The sequence below is a fragment of the Lontra canadensis genome, unplaced genomic scaffold, assembly GCF_010015895.1.
Source record: "Lontra canadensis isolate GAN:19392208 unplaced genomic scaffold, GSC_riverotter_1.0 scaffold41, whole genome shotgun sequence".
NCBI classification, from domain to species: Eukaryota; Metazoa; Chordata; class Mammalia; order Carnivora; family Mustelidae; genus Lontra; species Lontra canadensis.
The window spans coordinates 4,551,937-4,559,854 of NW_022631035.1; positions in this window are offsets into that span (position 1 = coordinate 4,551,937).

The following is a 7,918-nucleotide window of genomic DNA, read 5'->3' on the forward strand; positions in this document are numbered from 1 at the left end:
AGATAGGTGGGTACCGGAGCCTGGGGCTGGGGGAGATCGGGAGAAGTTGGCCAAAGGTACAAACCTCCAGTTAGCAGGTGAGGAAGTCGTAAGGTCTGAGGATAACATGGTGACTCTAGTCGATGATGCGGTCTCCTGTAGTTGAAATTGGCTATGAGATTCTAAGAACTTAAGTGTTCTTATGCAGAAATGGGGAACATGTGGGGCACCGGGGTGGCTCAGTCATTAAGTGTCTGCCTTCAGCTCAGGCCATGATCCCAGGGCCTGCTTCTCCCTCTCCCACTCTTCCTGCTTGTGTTCCCTCTCTCACTGTGTCTCTCAGTCAAATAAATAAAAATCTTAAAAAAAAAAAAAAAAGAGTGACTGTGATTTCTACTGGGTGTTTTTTTCTGGGGCCATTAAGATGGTTACAGAGTTGTTGTTTTGTTTTGTTTTTTTTATTTATTTGACAGAGAGAGAGAGAGAGATCACAAGTAGGCAGAGAGGCAGGCAGAGAGAGAGGGGGAAGCAGGCTCCCTGCTGAGCAGAGAACCCGATGTGGGGCTCGATCCCGGACCCTGGGATCATGACCTGAACCGAAGGCAGAGGCTTAACCCACTGAGCCACCCAGGCGCCCCAGAGCTGTTCTTTTTTAACCTGAACAGCACTAAGACAGTTTGTGATCTTATTATTTTTACATGCCTAGAATAAAACACAACCAATTTTGTTAAATTTGCTGTAATTTAATTTCCAAATAAAATCTTAAAAAAAAATGGTAAACGTGCGGGGGATGACTTTGTCAATTAACAAACTGGGAAGTCTTTCACGATGTAGATGTACATCAAATCATTATACCACACACTTTAAAAATATAATTTTATTTGCCAATTTTACCTCAATGAGGCTGGAAAAAAAATCTATCTCGATTACGCTGTTGGTGACAAGGTGACTACATTGGTTGACACGCCCCTGGGTAGCCCAGGTCAGCCCAGGACCCACCCCACTCACACCCCTGTTCCCACAGAGAGGATCAGACCCAGGGTGTTCGTTTGCTGGGGCTGCCACACAAGGTACGGGAACCGGGGGCCTAACCAGACATTTATTCTCTCGTACTCCTGGAGGCCCCAAGTCTGAGCATTTTCTTTTTTTTTTTTTAAGATTTTTTTTTTAATTTGACACAGAGAGAGAGAGATCACAAGTAGACAGAGCAGCAGGCAGAGAGAGAGAAGCAGGCTCCCCGCTGAGCAGAGAGCCCGATGTGGGGCTCGATCCCAGGACCCTGAGATCATGACCTGAGCTGAAGGCAGAGCCACCCACTGAGCCACCCAGGCACCCATGAGCATTTCCATTTTGAAAGCTATAATTCAATAAAGGTGTTTATTTGTTTTTAAGGAAGCAAGCAAGGGCACCCTGCATGGTCTGTGGGGTGGAAGCGGGGAATGTGGTCGTAAGGCTAAGCTTGCCTGGTCCTTCCCATTTGTAAGCACGCCAACACGCTAGGGGCATACCTCACCCCTAGCTGAACCTCCCCTCCAAATGGCACTTTGATGCCAGGCCAGAGGAGAAGGCCCGGCTCCCTCTGACCAACTGGCCACAGGTGGGTCCTGAAGCCCGGTCCCTCCTGGGCGACCTCTCCCAGGAGGAGGAAGCTTCTCATGCAGTGGGCTCAGTTGCCGAATGGGTCCCCCAGGGCTACCATAAAAAGGACAGCAGACAGGGCGGCTTAAAAAACAGAAGTCTATTTTCTCACAGTTCTGGAGGCCCGAAGTCTGAAATCAAGGTGTGGGTGGGGTTGGTTTCTCCCAAGGCCTCAGTCCTCAAGTTTGTGGGATCTTCACAGGGTCTGCGACCATCTTTGTCCCAATTTCTCTTCTTACTAGGATATCAGTCATATCGGATTAGGGCCCATCCTGACTATCTCATCTTAACTTAACCTCCTCTTTAAAAACCCATCTCCAAACACAGTCACACCACGAGATGCTGCGGGTTAGGGCTTCGATGTGTGAGTCCAGGGACGGGGCACCATTCAGCCCATGACAGGTGCCCACTCCGGAAACTGCCCCCTAGCTGCAAAAGGGCTAACGTTAGAAGCGCATGATGGGGGCGGGGGAGAGGGGAGTGTGTGCCTGCATTAAGCAGATTAGAGGGGTAATAGTGCTCAGAGGCTCAGCTATAATTAGAGAAAATTAAAGTCAGAGCTGACAAGAGCAGTGCTCTCCTGCCTCATAATTAGGGTGGGACCGCGCTCGCAGAGAAGTTTGGGTTTGACGCTAAGGGGCTCCATAATGAGGGGAGGGGGCATGAAAGTAGGCAGACTCCAGCCAAAGTGCTCAGATCTGGCTCAGGACAGACCTGGGTTGAAGGCCCAGACGACCCCTGACCAGGGCCACACCCGCTCGGCCGTCTAACAGAGGAGATCTGGCTGCCAGCCCCAGCCTGGCGAGGGCAGGTCAGCCCTGCCCCCCAAGAACAACTGGATTTGCTCCCTGAGCTACAGGGGAGGTATCTGAAACCCAGAGAGACCAAGGACTGATCCAGGCACCCTGGGCCCACTAGGTCTAAGAGGAAATCCTTCTAGGCATGTGCCCGGTAGGGGTGGGGCCAAGTAATGGAGCTGAGCAGGGAGCCCCTTGCAGGACCCAGCATGAGCAGCAAGTCCCAACTTCAGCTTGGGACCAAAGACGTGATATGGACTTCTCTCACTCAGGAATCTCAGCCTCCCTGCTTCCTTCTACCCCCTGCCCGAAGGAGGGAAACCAGGGAGAAATGGGAGAAGTGTGCCAGGGCGGTGAGAGCAGGGGCCAAGCTAGCAGGGGGGCAGAGAGGGAGTCAGAGTGGGAACTGGACCCAGGGCCACTCAGGGATGCTTAATGGGAGCCCAAAAATGAGCCAGACAGAGCAGGCTGTTTCCCCGAGGGCAGCCAGGCACAAGTCCCAGCTCAGAGCCTGTGTGCTCTCTAAAGAAGGCCACAGGCTGCGTTTGGGAGAGAAGACCTCCCTGCACGGGGCCTCAGACTGACATGAGTGGGGAGACCACACACAGGTGGGGAGAGGGTCCTGAGCAGCAGGAGTCCCGGCACAAAGAAAGGCCACAGCACCCACAGAGGTAGTAAATGGAGGTGGGGGTGGGTTGAGAAGCCGGCAGGCCAGACTCCACGGGGTCTTGTAAGCCATGGTCCAAAGGTGTGGACTTTTCTGGGGCCTTTGTAGTTGTGGGAGCCGGGTGCTAGGGTTCCCGCCCTAGACGGATGGCTCGGGCTGCTGGGCAGATTGGGACCCAGCGGAGGTGGGGAGACAGGGAGGCCAGCTGGGGTGTACAGAAGTGTTGGTCGGGGATATGTCTGGAGGGAAGAGCCCATCTCAGGGCTGAGATGTTAAGAGCAAGAGAAAGAAGGAGGCGAATAGGCCTCCTGAGCATGGAGGTAAGCAGTGTGGGGTTCGGGCGGCTTATCTGAGAAGGGGGGTGGTGAGGTCAAGGGTTCTGGCATGGTAAACCCGGTGTGCCTGCTAGGCAGCCTGAGATGGTTCTGGAGCCCAGGGCAGGTGTCCGTGCAGGGAGTCGAGATCTGGAAGACAGCAGCTGATGGTAAAAGACCCCTAGGGTAGCGCTGTCCACACCGAGGGGAGCCACAGCCACTGCGGCTGGTTACATTAAGTCAATGCAAATGAAGTGGGAAGGAAACCTCAGTTGTGGCCACTCGCGAGCGTACACATGGCTCGTGGCTCCCACAGGCACAGTGGGAAGGGAAGACATCTCCCCCCGAACCCCATCACAGAAAGCTCTATGGGGCAGTGCTGGGGGGCAGAGGGGACAGCCAGGGGCCAAGAGTCTGGGGCAGCCAGCACTGGGGACCACAGAAGGATGGCGTGGCCAGCAAGGAAACTCAGAAAATGTGGTGCTCTAGAGTCTAAGCGTGAGACAGCGCTGTGAGGGCCAGCCGCTGAAGGCTGAAGCCCCCAGGAGCGGGTTGAGAGAATGGGAGGCACGAAGTGTAGACCGTAAGAGGGAAGAAACAGGCAGTAGCTCAAAGCAATAACCAGAAGGCAGGAAGGACACTCAGGTTAATGTGGTCATTAAGGAGGCAGGACCAGGAGCCAGGGACAATGCCCAGCAGCCACTTAGCGGGCTGCCTGCCTGCGCTTTTTCCCCGGTGTCCTTGAGAGGCTGGGAGTCAGCAAGGGGAGGGGGCACCCTGTCCCTCCCTGCCCCAGCCGGCTGCCTGGACAGAGTGAGAGCCACACTCTGCTTTCCACGGATTCCAGATCCAGGTCTTACTGGCGCTGGCCCACTGCCAAGGCCAGCTGAACTCTTCAGTGGGAACAGAACTGCTCTCAGGGGTCTGGGTCAGCAGGGCCATTTCCACAGGGTCAGAGCTTTCTCGCTGGGGAGGACCCGCTCCCAAGCCCCATGCCTGGAAAGCTCTGAGCTCCTTCTTGGCACCTTGAGCTCAGGGCGAAGGCAGCAGCCCCAGCCCCAAGCAGGTGGAACAGAGCTCAGGAGCAGGCACCGGGCAGGGGGTCTAAGGCCGGCCGCTGCTGTGTCTTGTGACATCATAGCCATCACCCCACTGATTCCCCACAGGGAAACAGCCCAGGTCAGCTCAGGATCCCGCCCCACTCATACCCCTGTTCCCACAGAGGGGATCAGACCCAGGGTGTTCGTTTGCTGGGGCTGCCACACAAGGTACGGTGGACCCGGGGCCCAACCAGACATTTATTCTCTCACACTCCTGGAAGCCCCAAGTCCAAGGTCCTGGAGAGGGCAGGGTGGCTCTCTCCGGAGGCCTCTGTCCCTGGTGTCGCAGTGACACGTTGTCACCGTGTTCTCTGGGGCTTTCCTGTGAGCATGTGCACCTCTGGTGTCTCCCAGACTCCCCTCCTGTAGGGACACCAGTCAGAAGGCAGGAACCACCCCATCCCACACCAAGGGCCTCGTTTTAGCGGGGTCACCTCCTCAAGACCCCGTCTTTAGTCACAGTCTGAGGCCCTGGGAACTGGGGCTTCCGCGTATGAATCTTGGAGGGACAGAGCTCAGCCTGTAACACAGTCAGTGGGTCCTGTTCCTGGACACTCTGGAGACAGGAGGAGGCACAGGCAGACGCCCCTTCCTCACAAGGAACCGCCCTCTGCCGCCACCAGGAGATACAACCTCAGCCTGTCGCTGTGACCCAGCTCTGGGTTCAAATCCTCCACCCACCCTAATGATCAAAATGATGTAGATTAAGTTTAGGGACAAAGGAAGTATTCTAGATGACAGACTTATAAGTGGGATCAATTTTTTCCTTTTCCAATTTTTTTTTACAGTTAGTATGTATGAACTGTTGTCTTTAATAAGTATTTTTTTCAAATCCTTGCTCAGCCACTTCCTGTGAAACCAGGAGTGAATACCTTGTCAGGGATTCACTTTTCCGTCTATGGAATCAGACTATTACTGCTTCCCAGATAAGTGGCTGAATGATTCTACATTACTTCTCTCTGCAGTTCTCAAACGTTTGTCCCAGAGTCCTTTTAACCTTCTTAAAAATTACCGAAGATCCCAAAGAGCTTTTGTTGATACCCATGGTCTTGATCAATACTTACTGTATTAGAAAATAAAATGCACTGGGGCGCCTGGGTGGCTCAGTGGGTTAAAGCCTCTGTCTTCGGCTCAGGTCATGATCTCAGGGTCCTGGAATCGAGCCCCACGTCGGGCTCTCTGCTCAGCGGGGAGCCTGCTTCCCTTCCTCTCTCTCTCTGCCTGCCTCTCTGCCTACTTGTGATCTCTATCAAATAAATAAATAAAATCTTTTTTTTTTTAAAAAAGGAAAGAAAAGAAAATGCGGAAATTGTAAATTTTTGTTCAGCTCACTTCACAATATTAAATGCAATACAATAAACTATCGCACGTTACCATAAGTCTCATTTTTGGGGGGGGGGACTCTAGTTTCTAAAACCACACAATTTTAGGGAAAAGAAAGGTATTGTGCTACATTAGTGAGAGGCTTAATCGAATCCAGCTGGATTCTGGTGTCTCTGCATTTGGCCAGTTTCGACTGAAGCGTCGGAAGAACTCTAACTCCTGGAACCTCGTAGGGCCCCCAGCTGAGCAGCACTAGTACATGTGCTCACTCTGACAGCCAGGGTCCAGCGCGACGCGACCGGGAGCTGTGAATGGGGCGGGTGGGTGGGTGCGCCTGGTTTGAGCCCCCCAGGGACACTGTGAGGAGCACAGGGATGGCCTTCAACCAGGTCCCAGAGATACTGGGAAGAGATAAGACGAGAGACAACAAGTCGGGAGGTTGATGAGAGAGAACAGAATAAACCCAGAAAAGCAAACTTTGATTTGCTAAAAATATCCATCAGTTAGGCAGCTGCCCCAACCCCCGCTACTACCCCTCCCCCTTCAAATCCAGAAAACCCAAATGCGAGGCGCCAAGCCAGGACTGAGATGGCGCAATTAGACCATGTAAGCCAAGCTTTCAAAGCTCAGACTCCCAGACATCTCACACACACAAAGAAAATGTGCACTCCGCGGACACAATGAGAAAGAACCCTTTTTCCCAATTTTGTCCCCCTCCCTGTCTCTGTTTAGAGGCCAGTGAGGGAAAAAAATAAGCATAATTCAGCAAAGACAAGACAAAAGTTGAACAACAAAGAGAACACCTTTTCAGGAGATACTCAGGCAACGGGGGGTGGAGAAGAACTCCCCCCAGAGACCAGCATGCTGGGGTGCCATCTGGCCCCCGAGTCCACAGAGGCCATGGGATGACAGGGGCCAGATTTTGGGGGGGGGAGGGGTGGACCTGAAGGCAACAAGGGGAATCCAACCACTCTGGGGGGTGGGTGGGGATGTCCTTGCTGAAGCTGCCGGGATTGGTGGGTGCCCCCCTCCAGACTAGAGAGGACCCCTTTCCAGCCAAGGATGGGTGACTCTTCTCCTCCCTGACTAAGACTCCATGAGGTCTCTCAGGGTCTCTGCAGGAACAGAATTTGCAACTGGCTATTGGAAGAGGAGAATCCAATCACTGCCCAAAGACACTCAGACTTGCCCTAGCTCAGAAGGGACCCCGTGCCTTGCTCTCGATCATAAGAGGCCACCAAATACCAGTTACCGACCGCCACCTCCAACCTCTGCTGAACGACACACAGCTTCTTCCTAAGGAGGGTGCTTCTCAGGGCACCTGGGTGGCTGAGTCGGTCAGGTCTGCCTTCGGGTCAGGTCATGATCCCAGGGTCCTCGGACGGATCCCCGCAGCGGGCTCTCCACTCAGCAGGGAGCCTGCTTCTCCCTCTGCCTGCCGCTCCCCCACTTGTGCGCTCTCTCACGCACTTTCTGACAAATACAATCTTTACAATTTTTAAAAAACAACAACAAAAAGAAGGGTGTTTCTCTTCCATCCAAGGGTTCTGGGCCCAGGCCTCCAGCAGAAAGGGACGTCCTATAACTACACTGAACGGTAGCTCCCCTGTGCAAGGCAGAAGCTTCCAGAGGGACAGAGCGGAAGGCAGTCTGCTCAGCTGTCATAACAAAATACCGCACTGCATGGCTGAAACAGAAATGTGTGGTCTCACAGCTCTAGAGGCTGAAGTCTGGGGTCAGGGCACCAGCAAGGTCAGGTTGATGAGAGTACTCGCCCTGGCTTCTCCCTGTGTCCCCCACCACCACCCGGTGACACAGAGAGAAAGCAAGCGTTCTGGGATCTCCTTTACAAGGACATTAATCCCATCACGGAGGGCTCCATCATCATGACCTCATCTAACCTAATTACCTCCCAAAACCCCATCTCCAAATGCTATCGCACTGGGGGTTAGCGCTTCCCTGAGAATTTGGGGAACACAGTCCATTTCACTCTGTAAGGCTCCTTCTCTGCTATCCCCCCACGAGGGACCGGGGGGCTGCTCTGCGCTAATACTCACTGCAGAGAAATGGACCAGTGCTGTCCCTGGTGACGGGGTTCCA